Source organism: Gadus chalcogrammus, chromosome 7, assembly GCF_026213295.1.
Source record: "Gadus chalcogrammus isolate NIFS_2021 chromosome 7, NIFS_Gcha_1.0, whole genome shotgun sequence".
In the NCBI taxonomy this organism is placed as follows: domain Eukaryota; kingdom Metazoa; phylum Chordata; class Actinopteri; order Gadiformes; family Gadidae; genus Gadus; species Gadus chalcogrammus.
This window is the reverse complement of record NC_079418.1, coordinates 5,323,337-5,338,775: the sequence shown is the minus strand read 5'-3', so window position 1 is coordinate 5,338,775 and position 15,439 is coordinate 5,323,337. Positions and strand designations below refer to the sequence as shown.

At 43.8% G+C, this 15,439-nt stretch overlaps 1 long non-coding RNA gene across 3 annotated transcripts; it reads right to left on the bottom strand.

Moving 5' to 3' along the window:
• Nucleotides 1-1,320: 1,320 nt before the first annotated feature.
• On the bottom strand, nt 1,321-3,733 carry LOC130386288 (uncharacterized). 3 transcript variants are annotated; one of them, XR_008896104.1, is made up of 4 exons: nt 3,327-3,733; nt 3,026-3,091; nt 2,853-2,889; nt 1,321-1,788 (listed from the first exon to the last, which is right to left on the bottom strand). It is a non-coding gene; the product is annotated as an uncharacterized LOC130386288 (long non-coding RNA). The 3 variants fall into 3 exon arrangements; XR_008896105.1 differs by having other exon boundaries at nt 3,332-3,733; XR_008896103.1 differs by lacking the exon at nt 3,327-3,733 and having other exon boundaries at nt 3,026-3,312.
• Between the last annotated feature and the right edge of the window lie 11,706 nt (nt 3,734-15,439).

Here is a 15,439-nt window from a genome sequence, read left to right as displayed (position 1 = left end):
GCAGCGACGGTAGAGGGACGGCTACGGCGTCCGCGAACATTCCAATGAGTTGCCGTAGTAGTGGTAATCCACTATCATTAAGCAACATTGTAACTGTCAACGGCTACTTCTTGCGGACATCTTTCTGTATTTCGTATTCTGTATTCGTCCACCTGATCCGATGTTAAAGGTTTTTTTTAAACTAAAAGTATCTAAAAGTACGTATTAGGTCATTATGTCTCTTAAAATGGCCCGAGAGCATTTGATATTTGCGTTGGATGACAACTTAATTACGGACGAGGAGTTTGTATTACTCTACGAAGAGAACCGGTCCAGCAATTTAGACTTGCCATACAACGATTATAGACCCTTTAATCTGGTCGAAATGAAGGACGATGAATGCCTTGCGGAGATCCGGGTAAGAAAAGCAGACATACCACTGCTGGTGGAGGCTCTCGGCATACCCACCGAGTTCGTCTGCGAGCAGAGAAGTGTGGTGGATGGCACAGAGGCGCTGTGCATGTTACTGAAGAGGTTGGCATACCCATGCCGTTACAGCGACATGATGCAGCGATTTGGGCAGCGACCAGTACCAGTCTTGTGTATGGCAACGAATTGCGTGCTGGATTTCTTATATGATATTCACCATCACAAAATTACTGAGTGGAACAACAGTATTTTGAATCCAGTCGCTTTGCAAACGTATGCGGACTGCATCCAGCAGATGGGCGCACCACTGGACAATTGTTTTGGCTTTATTGACGGCACAGTACGACCTATCGCCAGACCGGGATTAAACCAACGGGTGTTGTACAATGGCCACAAAAGGGTACACAGCCTAAAATTCCAGGCAGTTGCCATCCCAAATGGCCTAATCGCCAATCTGCATGGTCCAGTAGGTAAATTAGGTCTTATGTGACAACGTTACATAAGACCTGTTACATGGGGGGGGGGGGGGGGGGGGGGGGGGGGGGGGGGGGGGGGGGGGGTCACATTTAGGTCTACTCCTATTGCTGAGTTTGATGTGATACATGTTTACCTATTTTGTATTGCAGAGGGAAGGAAACATGATTCTGGCCTTTTAGCAGACTGGTTTGCTGCCTGTGCTGGAAGAGCATGCAGTGTCCCCTGCGGGACATCCAATGTGCCTATATGGAGATCCGGCATATCCACTGCGTGTCCACCTCCAGGCCCCATTTAGAAATGTCAATCTCACTCCCCAGATGATGGCATTCAACAAAGGCATGAGTGAAGTGAGAGTGTCTGTAGAGTGGATGTTTGGAGACATCGCAAACTATTTTAAGTTCATGGACTTTAAGAAAAATTTAAAAAATTGGGTTGAGTAGTGTAGGTAAACTGTACATTGTATCTGCTTTGTTACGAAATGCACTCACTTGCCTGTATGGTAATCAAACATCACATTTTTTTAAATTGGATCCTCCACACATTCGGGACTATTTTGCATGAGTTTGTATGTATATAGTATGTAATGATAAGATATAGGTTACCTTAGGATATAATGTAAATAGTATGTAATGATAAGATATAGGTTACCTTAGGATATAATGTAAATAGTATGTAATGATAAAATATAGGTTACCTTAGGATATAATGTATATAGTATGTAATGATAAGGTATATGTTACCTTATCTCACCTTAATAAAAAAAAGAGCAATGTCCAGACATGTGTGTACAGTGCATTATATTCTGTTTTATTTATTCACCAGTCATCTAAAAATGATTTGCTTATATTATTATTTAATTAATGTAATTTTTTTATTTGGTGAGTATGCTCCAGTCCAGGTTCACTGCAAGAGAAAAAAAAACAAGATTTGTAAGACATGACAAGACAAAGTTTTCACAAGTAGAGTTCACATAAAATGTAATAACATTGCTTTCATTAGAAGCACAGCAGACAGACTCTACATAGCTAGTGCTTTAGGCATTACCTCTTAGATCATTTACTTAATTTTTCAATAACAGCAAGCAACGCTTGCCCTTGCTGCTGCTGCTGCTGCAGGAGCATGGCCTGGGTAGCCTGCATTTGAGCCTGCTGTTGCTGCATCATCTGCATCATTTCTAGGATCTGCTGCTGTGCCTGTTGTGCCCTCCTCGCTTGCTCCTCCATCTCTAGTTTTTTTAAATCAAGCTCTTTCTCTTTTAGCGCTCTATCAATTGCGCTTCTCTCCCTCAAAAATGCAAGGGTGTCATTTCCACTTCTCCTATGCTTCCTGCAATCCTCTCCATCCTCACTCAGCCTCCTTTTAGTTTGGCCCATCCTCTCCATGGTCGTCTTCCTAGCCTCCTCTGCTTTGGCCCTGTCTGCCTCTATTTTTCCTCTGTTTTCATTCACTCCTCTTGTCTCTTCAGCTGCCTTCTCCTTCTCCGTTACCTCCTCAATTAATTGATCTATTTCTGTCATGATTATTGAGGTCCCTGAACTCCTCTCATCTCTGTTGTTCTTTTTAATGAATTTGTCCTGGATCAGGGCAAACCTCTCCCTCACAGACCTCTGAGACACCCTAAATAAAAGGTCCAGGGAGCTATTCAGACGGTCTGCGATTGCAGACCAGGCCTTCCCCTTGTCCACACTCCCCTTCTTAAATCGGTATGGCTCCGATACTAGCACTTCTCTGGCAAGAAAAGTGTCGTGCCTCTCTGTCCATTCCATGGGGGCACTAGATACATTTGGGCAACTAGTTAGCCAAGCTTCAACATATGACCAACTACACAGTTTTGGATATGAAATAGGTAATAGTTAAGATACCGGTGTTGTTAAATAGTTCTAATCAAAACTGTTGAGAATAGCCTATTTGTTAGCTACAACGTTAGCCAACGTTAACCCTGGCTAACTAACGTTAAGGTTACTTACTGTGTTCTAGCATCTTCTTGGGCAACGGAGGACATATCTATGAACAAACATGAAAATCGGTCAAATTAGCGGGTATCTTTAACAAATATACTAATAATCCATAAAGCTGCTAACGGTAGAATCAAATAAACACGAAATGACAGTATTACATACGATAAAAAACGTATAATTACCTGCTTGAAATGTAACGTAGTATTGAATACGGCAAACCAGTCGCTCTCCCGTAGTAGACAGTTGGGCTACAACGGCAGGAAATGTAAACATAGAATTCGCGTGCGCAAAGTGTCACTCGAACGCCGTAGCCGTCCCTCTACCGTCGCTGCTTAAAGTCCCTAGTGTAGTACGGTCTACAGCTATGCGTAGAACGCCTCTGAAACTCCACCGGATGTTTGGAGAATACGTATCTCCCCTCAGATGCCGGCAAAATTACCTTGCTATTAAATTCAAAATGTCTCTTTTTACTTAATTACTTACTTTACTTTTTTAATGTCTCTTTTTTTCGCCGCTTTCTACGACGTCTAGCCGCTGTTGGTAGTGTCGGGTCAGCCATCTCTTCTTCGTTCGTTACCAGACTCCGGTTGCATTGTGGGATAGCGTAATGACCTACCGTTGTATACTGTGGCGGTAGTACGCATTCTTTAACGTTTTCCGTACTACACAATGCGTACTGAGCATTCGGACGCGCTATATTTGTGGCGTACTACAAAATGCATACTATAAGTATGAGTATTCGGATTCAGCCCTGGATTGGGTTTTGCGAGGTTTGTTTACTGGCGTTGCTATGGTTACCGGTCTTGCGTGTTCCAACGGTTTATTAGGTTTCTAATAAATCGCTGTCTAATCAATACTTCAGTCACTGCCTCTTCCGTGGTCATTACAATATTATGAATAGACTTCGTCAGGTTCTCCGACGTCTCTCCCTCTTGCCCTGCCCATAACAGGTTCGAATATTAAGGGCTGCCTAATATTCGTTCGAATTGCTGCTCACTTTGAGGGAAGGATATGAGGACAGACTGACAGCCAGTGAAAAAGTTATGGATGGAAAGATATGGATTGATAGATAGAATAGGACAGTGTTAAAGAGAGACACACACCCTGGAGCCACCAGCCCAGGCCGACACCCCTTCTGCCTACCCCACTTCACACCTACTCACAGGCTGTGAGCAGGGGAAACACTCCAAAAACACCCCCTGCCCCCAGACCACACCAACACCAGCCGTCCCTCCACATATACGCACATGAACCCTGGAGTCACCAACCCAGGCCCACGCCCCTTCTGCCTACCCCACTTCACTACTCCCAGGCTGTGAGCAGGGGAAACAGCCCATCCCGAGACCGTAGCATACACAGGATGCTCAATGAGCTCTACACATTCCTGATCCAGAACTAAACTACTGAACAATCAAGCACAAGACACCATGGTACACAAAGCTTTCACTATTTCATCCTGGAATATACAAGGCCTGAGGTCAACTGCCTTTGGTCTGAAAAGCAGAAACCTAGACTTCATCAATGAAATCCGAAATACAGACATTGTCATCCTCCAAGATACCTGGTGTAGAGGAGATGGTCCCACTGGCTGCCCTCTAAACGACAGAGACCTGGTGGTACCATCCACCAAACTACCATGGGTGAAACAAGGAAGAGAATCGGGAGGTATTTTAATTTGGTACAAATCCGAACTCACCAACTCTGTTAAATTAATCAAAACAGGGCAATTCTACATCTGGTTAGAGATAGACAAGGGACTTACCGCATCAGAAGCAAACATCCTCCTGTGTGCAACATATATCCCCCCACTAGAATCCCCATACTACAACAAGGAAAGCTTCTCTATACTAGAGGAGGAGATCAACCACTTCCCGGCCCATGGTCATAATCTAATCTGTGGTCTCGACGCCAGGACGGGACAGGGGCCTGACACCATCAGCACACAGGGAGATAAACACCTACCAGGAGACGGGACCATCGCCTCCCCAAAGTGTCCTGCCAGATATAACTACGACAAAACTACAAACAAACATGGACTACAACTATTACAGCTGTGCCCCACCCAGGGACTGTACATCGTCAATGGTAGATCCCACGGAGACCCCTATGGAAGATACACCTACAGCTCATATCTCGGCATTAGTACTGTAGATTATTTTATCACAGACTCTCAGAGCTTTCACAGTCAGCCCCTTAACACCACTATCAGAGCACAGCCTACCTACATAGACCAACACCTAACCAAGAGGCATTAAAACCAAACAAACTACACACTATAAACAAATGCTATAGATGGAAGGAGAGCAGTGTTGAAACACATCAGAACACCATATAGCAAAATCACATTCAGACATTTCGAAATAACTTCCTAGACCAAAACTTCCAGTGCAACAATGAAGGGATCAACATGGCCGAAGAAAGCCTTAACAACATATTTGACATCTCAGCCTTAAAATCAAACCTGAAGGTCTCAAACAGTCAAACTAAGAACAAAAATAACTTTAACGATATGTGGTTCGACGACAAATACAAAAAGACTAGGAAAACATTGAGAAACCTGTCAAATCAGAAACATAGGGACCCAGACAACAACAATATCTGTCTCCATTATTATGAAACCTTAAAACAATACAGAAACACAATAAGAAGAAAAAGCAACCAACATGCTAGGAACCAGATGAACCAAATTTAGGAATCCATAGACTCAAACCATTTCTGGGAAAATTGGAACGAACTTAACAAACAAAAACGGGATGAATTAAGCATTTAAAATGGAGATTTATGGGTAAATCACTTCTCCAATCTCTTTGGCCCCATTGTAAAGAACAAAGAATAAACAGATATACAAGATAAATTACTAACACTAGAATCTGTTATTAAAGATGATCAGAACCCACTAGACTCTCCAATCACATTAAAAGAACTACAGGACAAAATAAGTTATCTTAAACTAAAAAAGGCATGTAGTGTTGATGGTATTGTAAACGAAATTATTAAATATACGGATCTCAAATTCCAATTGGCAATTCTAAAACTGCTTACCACTGTTCTTAGCTCTGGGATCATCCCCAATATTTGGAACCAAGGACTGATTAGCCCATTCCACAAAAGTGGAGAAAATTTTGACCCTAATAACTACAGAGGGGTCTGTGTCAACAGCAACCTCTGTAAAATTATATATATGATTATAAATAGCAGACTCCTTAACTTCCTGACTGACATTAGCAAAAACCAGATCGGCTTCTGGCCAAATTATCGTACAACAGACCATATATTTACATTAAGCACCCTCATTGACCACCAAATAAAACAAAACAAAAGCAAACTATTGTCCTGCTTTGTAGACTATAAAAAAGCCTTTGACTCAATTTGGCATGATGGTCTGTTGTTTTGGAGGAAAAACGTACGACATCATAAAGTCCATGTACACAAACAACAAATGTGCAGTTAAGATAGGAAAGAAACACACAGACCTCTTCCAACAAAGCCGGGGTGTGAGACAGGGATGCAGCTTGAGTCTAACCCTGTTCAACATATACATTAACCCAGTAATTTTCAACCAGTGTGCCGCGAGTGATCGTCAGGTGTGCCGTGGAAAATGTTCTAATATCACCTAATTAACCATTGTCGGGTGTCTATGCTGTAATAAAGTGTCGCAAATAATGTAGCCTACCGTAATTTTCGGACTATAAGCCGCGCCTTTTTTCTGATTTTCTTAGCTTCTGCGGCTTATATAATGGTGCGGCTAATCTATGAATTTTTACAGCTAACGGCTACTCGGAAAATTAGTATTCAAAGCTTAAATCAGTATTCTGAGCTTCGTTGTTTTTTTTCCACGTACGTGACGTTGCAAGAGCGAGGGAGGCAAACTATAAGCGTCAGCGACACCAAGCAGAGAAGCGAGAGAGGTGGCGGAAGAATAGATATCTTGTTTCCCTTTACTTTATAACACAACATTAGCGGGATCTCAGGAGGAAAAGTAATACTTGACGAAATGCTAACCTTAGTTGTTTGTTTACGTTCGCTGTACAGCGCCGCGCCAATCAACTGTGACTGGCTTGCTGCAGAGCGTGAGCGTCTTGGGAATACCCGGTCGATATAATAGATATAATATGGACACATAAAGCAATCGATATTTGGTATTTGTTATGGATTTATTGTATAAATTCCCTGAAAAGACGCACGTTCCAGGATGAACTGAAAAGCTCCCGTAAGGGCTGAGATGGCAGAGGACAGCTGATTTGGAACGGAACAACAGCTGTTCGCTAGTGTGTATAGTTTCCTTCTGGAAATTGAGTTGCTGAGATTAGCCGACTATGAGTCGTTACTAGGATCACCACGTAGAGGTTCTCTGCTTGATCCCCTGACTGTCTGTTCGGTCTACCACCTGTCAACCCGACTTGCCAAAAAGGAGCTAGAAGTGAGAATGGAGGGCAAGAAGTTAAGATTCGACCCTGCACCTGTCTACCTGGGTGTCACCCTTGATCGCATCTTAACCTTTGGGCCTCACCTGAAGAACGCTGCAAACAAAACATCCAAGCGCGTCAACCTAATAAGGAAACTCTGCGGCCTAGACTGGGGAGCCAGTTTTAAAACACTGCGCACATCAGCCCTCGCACTTGTGTATTCCACTGCTGAGTATGCCGCAGCGGCCTGGTCTCACAGTGTCCACACCAAATCAGTCGATGTTGTCCTCAACGAAGCTATGCGCATCATCTCAGGCACCATGAAACCAACTCCAAGAGAGATGCTACCTGTACTATCCGGAGTCCATCCACCAAAAGTAAGGCGCGACTTCCAGATCCTCAAGCTTGCGGAGAAGGCACTCCAGCCTGGCGGAAATATCATCATCCCAGCACCGCAGAACACACCCCAAAGGATCACGAGGCAACACTTCGCCACTAGAGCAGCGGATCTCTTAAGGTCTGGCCCTGTCTCTGAGACATGGATGGACATGAGGTGGCAAGATGAATGGAAGGATGCAAACACCAACCTGCACGCCTTCGTCGCCACCCCTTCACCAAAACCACCTGGACATACTCTCCCGCGGAAAGCATGGGTTCGGCTCAACCGCCTCCGAACAGGCTGGGGGAGAACCCAGTCCTTCCAGAAAATGACCGGATCAAGCCCCTCAGACACCTGCCAATGTGGGGCTACCCAGACGGTCTCACACATAATCAACGAGTGCCCGACCTTTGGCGCCCCACATGGCCGTAGAGGCCTGGTGCAGCTGGACGGAGAGACACTGAACTGGCTGCTGAATGTAGCAATCCCTGTGTGATAGTTCCAAAGGAAATTACACGAAAGAAGAAGAGCTGTTCGCTTTCATGGGGAAAAACTAAAGAACTTCAACCTACTTAGGCCTACTAATTAACGTTCAAAAGCTATAAAATATTCAACCAAATATGCAGATACTGTCAAAATAGGTTCCAGGGAGTATATAGGGATTATTAATGTTGTTTTTGATGGTGTTTTTTTCTGGAACGAGTATTCGAATATTCGCTCGGAAAAACCAACGAGTATTCGAAGCCTGAAAAATGGCATTCGGGCCAGCCCTAATTGTAATTAAACATTAAAACAGAGAGAGACTGAGAGCTGTTGAGGAAGAGCTTTGTGTGTGTCTTTCTACCATTCCAGCCAGGATATCCATTTTGTTTTCATCGAAACATGCCCAGGTTTCACACTAAGTAAGTATAAATACATTTAGAAACTATATGTGTTGGAGCTATGCAGTTCTTAGATTTAATTGTAAAACATGTATTTAGTTTGTTTGCTTAACATAAAATAACATGACTTTTATGTTTATTTTCTCGTTTGTATTATAAATTAGTTAATTTGAGTTTGTTTATGCTTTTGTTTTGAAGTTATGACTAGCCACTTATATAGAGGTGGCGGGCATAGGTAAGACAGGCACTGGGAAGGGTCATGGTTTTTTACCAGCTGTACGAGAGAGACAAAGGAGTGAAGCTGCTGGTTCACAATGTTGCACATTTGTTTACTTGGAAGATGGGAAAATAAACCTGCAGAAATCTAAATTCACGACTGGACAGTTGACTCTTTCCCCTGCACTGCGTAAGATTCGTCCCCCCTGGTGCCTCAGTGGCTATTTTGATTACGTTGCTTTGTTTGATTTCTTAATTTTCAAGTTATTGTTTTATTGAGGACAAATCGCCACTACAATATGTATTATATGTACTGTGTTAGTGTCATTTTGTGTCATTTTGGTTGGTGGTGTGCCCCAGGATTTTGTAAATGTAAAAAGTGTGCCGCGGCTCAAAAAAGGTTGAAAATCACTGCATTAACCAACTAGCAAGGAGATTAGAACAGTCTGCACCCCCCGGCATAACACTGGTAGACAACAAAATCAAATGTCTGCTGTTTGCAAATAACCTGGTGCTGCTGTCCCCAACCAAAGAAGGCCTACATCAGCACCTAGATCTTCTGCACAGCTTCTCTCAAACCTAGGACCTAACAGTGAACATTAGTAAAACCAAAATAATGGTATTTGAAAAAAGACCCAGCCTTAACAAATACTTACTCTAGAGCAAACTAAAAACTATACCTACCTTGGCATAAACATGAACGCCACAGGCAATTTCAACAAAAAACAAATGACCTGAGAGACAAGGCAAGGTGGGCATTTTATACCATAAAAATAAATATCAAACTCGACATCCCAATTAAGATCTGGCTAAAAAATATACTCTACGGCTGTGAAGTCTGGGGCCCACTCACCAACCAAGATTTTATAAAATGGGACAAACATCAAATGGAAACTCTTCATGCAGAATTCTGCAAATCAATACTAAAAGTACAAAGAAAGACACCAAATAATGCCTGCAGAGCTGAATTAGGTCGATATCCAATCGTTATTAAAATTCAGAAGAGAGCCCTACAATTGTATAACCACCTTAAGGAAAGCGACAGCCACACACTCCACAACAAGGCTCTTACCCACAGAGAGTTACACCCAGAAAAGTGTCTCCTTAGCCTGCTTGTCCTGGGAATCTGTCCAACACACAACAACCAACACATCAGGCAAAACCAAATTATATGAAAACAAAAGGAAAAGTATTTGGCACATTGGAAAGAGTCCACCAAAAACCAGAGAAAATTGGCATGCTATTTGTCCCTTAACAGAGACTACACCTTGGCAGAATACCTGACCAGCCTGGCCATCGAGAAGGGACGCCACAGACAGACCTGGCTCCCAAGAGAAGACAGACTGTGCTCCCACTGCACACACGACCAACTAGAGACAGAACTGCACTTCCTGACTTCATGCCAGTCATACGAAGACATCAGGAATACACACTTCCCACGGATTACAAAGGCATGCAAGGACTTCAAAGACACTCCAGATGCTCACAAACTGCCATACCTGTTGGGAGAAATACAACAATGTGCGAACGCAGCAGCAAGATTCGCCACCTCAAACTCCCCATAGACTCATCCCCCTGGACTCACTCTGCACACAATAATTGCACTAATCCTCCGTAATGTAAATACTGTGTATTTAGAGTGTACCTTTAACTTATCTGTTGATACGAGACACTGTAATTTTTGTAATTTTCAAGTACTTTTATAGTTTAAGATTTGATATGTATAGATATTTTGTGTTTAAAGGTTCATACTTATTATTATAAAATATACCTTTTTACTTTATAACACTGTTTATTTTATTGTTCACCTGCTTTGGCAATGCAAATGTATATTTCTCATGCCAATAAAGCTTTTTTGGAGAGAGAGAGAGAGAGAGAGAGAGAGAGAGGGAGAGGGAGAGGGAGAGGGAGAGAGAGAGAGAGAGGGGGGGAGAGAGAGACAGACAGACAGACAGACAGACAGTTATGCATGGAAAGATAGATAAATCGATAGTGAGAGAGTGATAGAGGGAGAGACACACAGACAGATAGACAGACATCCATCCTAACTGTACAGACAGCGACACACACACCAGAAATGCAGGGCAATGCATTTTACCTTTCTGATTCTTCAGTTCAATTCATTTTACATTTCTGCATTTTTAGCAATGCTTTGCGCTTTTCATTCAGCTGTCACTTTATTTGTTTCCAACCATTTACATTTTCTTAAATGGTGTGCATGTTTACATTGTTTACTCTATTTAGACTTTTGAACTTTTGTTCAAATCCCTTCACTTGATTTAAGCCAGTTAACGCTTCTTTATGTCTTAATCTATTTGGCTCATAAAAAAGAAATTAAACCTCACTTTGCACTCAACGCATTTTCTGCAAGAAATGCATTTTCTAGTTTGTATTTAATGTTTCATACTTTGACCTCTTTATTTTTCACCTGCTTTGGCAATGCAAATTGTTTACTTTCAGGTCAATAAAGCTTTTTGAAATGAATTGAAGACAGAGCGAGAGAGAGAGAGCGAGAGAGAGAGAGAGAGAGAGAGAGACACACACAGAAAAAGTTATGCATGGAAAGATAGATGAATCGATAGTGGGAGAGTGATAGAGGGAGAGACAGACAGATAGACAGACATCCATCCTAACTGTACAGACAGCGATATATTATTGTTTCTCTTTGTTAGGACAAATGGTCTTATTGTAAGTCGCTCTGGATAAAACCGTGTGCTAAACACCCTGAATGTTGATGTAATAGGAGAGAGAGACTGCTGCAATCTGATTGGTCAATGAGCAAAAGGTGTGCAGCCTCACCTGGTCTGAGTCTGATTGGGCTCTGGGGCTGGGGCCTGTACTACGAACCTCGATTAGAGGGTTAGCGAGGTATGTTGAGCTCAAAGCCTGGGTTAGCTGGACCACGAAAGTCGATCTCTTTAAGCGTCGCTGTATCACCATGGTGACTTGTGCTCGCAGCCAAACCTGGTCGGGAGCAGGTTTTCAGCTTATGGTGCATTTGAGTATTCTCTGCGAACCGACTCGGATCTCGGATCTGACGCCACGCCCACACTTCAAGCGTTTTATTATTTAGCTCGGTCGTTGGAGGAAAACATGGATGCCACCCAGAAAGCTTTTGTCGCGGTATCATTGGCAGAGTACCAGGCGCTCCAAAATAGGTAGGCTATAGGCCATAGGCAGAGAAACGGACGCAGTAAGGTATTGCAGTAATGCGAGTGATTGAAATTGCCATTTAAACCACCAAAGCGGCCCAAGCACAATGAAAACAGTTCATGCTTCAAGTCACACCGGGCGCATCCATCTTGAATTCTGTCTCGGAATTCTGCTCGGTCACCACTGTTCAACCGAGATGGCGAGTTTGCCGTCCGAGGCAAATGGGCGTGTTCGTGCGACGCCCTCGGACCTCCGAGACGGATGGATAATAAAACGCAGCATGAGTCTACCCGGAGATCGGCTACTTAAATCGGCGTGTGCAGCTTCCTAGCTCCGCCTCCGGCAATGGCGTCACCATTTGTGGGTGTTCCCGTGGACCTCGGCGCACTTATCGTACATGCGTCTCTCCGGAGACAGAGGGTTTTTTGGGACAGAACCGATCCCTTGGAATTGTCTGACGATATTCTTTATGAGAGATACAGATTCTCATCGGAGGGTATTCGTTATTTGATCGTCCTTGTTGGACCGTATGTAGGCAATGCAATGCTACACAAAGAAGCCGTGCACTTACTGTTGCGCAGTGTGTCTGTGTTTCAAGTTCAAAGGTGGCCCCACGTTCAACGTACATTAACCTTGGATAGTCAAGTGCCGGGTTGTCCATTATCCCTTACATAACCGCTATGTCAGTGACACAATTAGGCCTAGGTATTTTTTATTCTACAAATTCATATTATAGCTGTGAGAATTGTTAAGGAAAATGACCTCCATAGTCGCCCTTGAGTCACAGGGCGACAGAGTCTCCTGCAAGCAGTGCCGCCGCTCCCATAACGCGCACTACGCGCTGCGCGTAGGGCCTCAAGTCCCGAGGGGGCCCCCAAAAAATAAATAAATAAATAGGCTGTCTCTGTTTACAAAGTAAAGTGTATTTGTGTAAATAGTTTCTGCTTGTAAATCTTTGCTTCATAGAAGAATTTTTCTTACATGTATACTTCTGGTTTTAAGTTTGTATTTATGGATAACTATTTAATTTAAAAGATTTTGGACATTCCAATACTTGTGTGTACTGTATGTATGTTTTGGCTGTTCTGTGAACTGTGTTTACAAAGTAGATTTAACTTTTGCGTTTTAATAAAATGTTAAACTGGCAGAAACCAATTATTTTTTTCGGGGGGGGGGGGCATAAAGGAGTTATGCTTAGGGCCCCAAAATAGCTAGAAGCGGCACTGCCTGCAAGAATCAGGGAAACCTCTCATTCTTTCCAAAAATTAAACATTTAGAAGAATACGTGACACTTTGCTTTGATAGTTATATACCTCTGGGAGATTGATTGTCGGCGGCTCCTCCAAAATAATGTTTGTACCTTCAAATAAAAATTAATTTACACTCAATCATTTCACATTTGATTAGCAAGACAATTATTTATGTCCATTGCCAATACATGAATACATACTCATTACAAACGCCTTGGATGTCGAGGCAGTGGGGTCAGAGGACATCCCCCCTTCCACCATCATCGGCCAACCTTCATTATTGGCGAGAGCCAGCTCCTCCGAAGTGGTGAAGGGTGGTGGAGCGGTCCCCCTCCCAGTCGTATTACTTTGGGTTTTCTTTTTATTTGCTACAGGTAATCAACATGAGATTAAAGGTTGGAGCCTAGGCCATTGCAAATCATAGGCTAGATTGACCTGAAATTGTTCAAATGGATTTACAACTTACCAAATTGAATAATATTTTAATATTTATTTTTGACTTGGCCCCATGTTCGTAGGAGCGTGCTGGCACCACATCTATGGGAGTAAAACGCATGATGATACATGATATTTTTTAGACAGTATACAGAATCTTTCACTTCCGAATTAACACGATCGGCTATTTTTTGCCAACACGCCACCCTAGCCATATTATGGGCAACCGTGTTCCTCTTGGCTGTGATTTGAACTTTGAATTCCTCGTAGGAGTTCATAATAATACACTACTCGCCTTGGGTGAAATACACGGCTCTCGCTCGATTCATTTTGCATAAGGGTGAGTCAAATGACGCGATAAACGCCCCTTTTATGTGAACGCGCTTTGAACCTAATGCGGAAAATCTGGTTCAACTAATTGAATCTAAAGTGAGCGTCGTGGTACCATTTAACTCTGATTACGAGTTGCGTCTCTGTCGAGCCAGGTTTTCCCAAGAAAGCCTGGGTATTTTCAGCGAGGTTCGTGAGAGAGAGAGAGAGAGAGAGAGAGAGAGAGAGAGAGAGAGAGAGAGAGAGAGAGAGAGAGAGAGAGAGAGAGAGAGACCCCCCCACCTTGTGACAGATCAGCTCTTAGGGTGCACTCACACTAGGCCATCTGGCGGTGGCCGTTGGCCGTTTTCACACCTAACCGTGCTCAACTGGCCCCATTGTTCTCTGACCTGCACTCACACTAGGCCTTCTGGCCGTGGCCGTTGGCCGTCGCAACTGTGGCCTGGCCACGGTAGGCTCTTGTAAATACGTCATCACGTCGTAACACGTCATCAACAACAACACAGAGAACACAGTTCTTCACCAACTGTGCCTGAATAGCATCGTCTGCCCAAATGGCTAACAGACACTCGATTTCTCTATGGGACCAACGTGAACCAACAGTTGAACCGCTTGACGCCCTGTTTACCGTTTAATGGGAGAGCAGGCTCGTCGCCCTTATTATGTCCATGGTCGTCGCATGGACTTTACGTCATCCAGCTCAGGTTGCGTAGCTCTGCGTGTGCGCGTGTCGGCTCATTAGCATCTGTACCGTGGCGGCCCGTACCGTAGCAGCACACCTCTCCCAAGTGGCCAAGTTGGCCTGGCCTGGCCAGACTGGCCACACCCACACTGGCAGATTCAAGCACGGTTAGGTGTAAAAACGGCCACGGCCATGGCCAGATGGCCTAGTGTGAGTGCACCCACATCAGACTCCGTTCCAAGTATCTCATTCGCCCTCCACATCAGCGACCGTTCGGTTTGCTGCTCAACGCGCTATGATGCTATCAGCAAGCGTTGCCATGGAGACCCCAGAAACGACAAGTGTGATGGATTTGAAATTGTGCGATTGAAGTGGACCTGTTTGTGTTTGTGTGGATGAGTGTATACGTTTGGAAGTATGTGGGTGTGTTTGTGTGTGTGGGTTGTGTGTGTGTGTTTATGTTCATTAGGCCAAGGGTGATACACATGGTGTATGAGTGTGTGTGTGTGTGTGTGTGTGTGTGTGTGTGTGTGTGTGTGTGTGTGTGTGTGTGTGTGTGTGTGTGTGTGTGTGTGTGTGTGTGTGTGTGCGTGCGTGCGTGCGTGTTTGTTGTGCGTGCGTGCGTGCGTGCGTGCGTGTGTGTGTGTGTGTGATTCGATGTGTGTGCGCATGCCTTTGGTGCAGATAAGTGGTGAATGCGCTTTGGATTCAGGCATTCTGTGTGTGTGTGTGTCTGCATGCGTGCGTGTGTATGTCTACGTGTGTCAGCGTCTCTGTGTGTGTGTCAACATGTGTGTATGTGTGTGTATGTGTCTGCGTGGGTGTGACTCAGACCCCCTGTTTCTCCTCTAAAACTCTTGTCTC